Source organism: Arachis ipaensis, chromosome B06, assembly GCF_000816755.2.
Source record: "Arachis ipaensis cultivar K30076 chromosome B06, Araip1.1, whole genome shotgun sequence".
Classification (NCBI taxonomy): domain Eukaryota; kingdom Viridiplantae; phylum Streptophyta; class Magnoliopsida; order Fabales; family Fabaceae; genus Arachis; species Arachis ipaensis.
This window is the reverse complement of record NC_029790.2, coordinates 131,426,928-131,427,982: the sequence shown is the minus strand read 5'-3', so window position 1 is coordinate 131,427,982 and position 1,055 is coordinate 131,426,928.

Sequence of the window (1,055 nt, the reverse complement as noted above, 5' to 3'; positions counted from 1 at the left end):
ATTATTAGGAGAGAGAAATATAAATAATTATATTTTTATTGACTATATTATATGTACACTAAAATTAGTCACTAAAATTAACTACCAGTATAAAATATATGTTGAAAAATAAAATACATTAAAAATAAATTAAATCATATATATATTTATACACAAATATGTTGGTGGCTGATTTTAGTAGCTAATTTTAATGTATGAATAATATTTTTATATTTTAATATTTTTTTTCAAACAAGAGTCACTCTAAGCTTTTTGAGCAAGAGAATTCTTTTTGGATTTACTTGAATTTTTGTATCGATTTTTTTTTATTTGTCTTATGTTATTTTTTTTAGAGTTCATCAATGATCGAATTTTAGATCTTTTGAATATAAAATTTTGATACTTTGTTATGAAATTACTTTTTCAAAAAATTTAGACTGACAAACAAAATATAACATAAATGATTATATCTCTATATCTAACTAGCTAATATAATTTTCATGTAATTAACTACGGTAATGATTAATACATGCATCTTACTTTTGTCATACTATATAACAATGCAACAAATAAATAAAACGAATGTACATATTAGTTTCAAGCAAGTTATATGTTCAAAAAAGCTGATTGCCACAATGTTTTTTTGTTTTTTTTTTTTTAAGAATAATAAAATTCAGAAGCTCAAAGTAGGAATACACTCCCTTGGACCTCAATAATGGGCACTATTTTATAAATATAGATACGCACTAGTTGATAATAGAATGAAAATTTAATTAGCACCGCCAAAAGAAGGGTTAGCATTTTAAACCATACAATTAATGATAATATATACAAAGGCAACATATATAAAAGGGTGAGTGATGCGATTAGATGAAGAAAGAAAAAGAAAGTGAAAAGCTAAGGACCTGAAAATGTGTTAAATGCTGGTAAAGTTAGGGACAAGAAAACAAGGCCTGGCCTTCAAATGCACGCATGCCATGCCTACTAACAACAACTTCCCCCTAACCCTCAATATTCTCCCTTCCTTTAATTTTTTCATCTCCAAAAATACCTTGTATACTCATTCTATTTTGTCA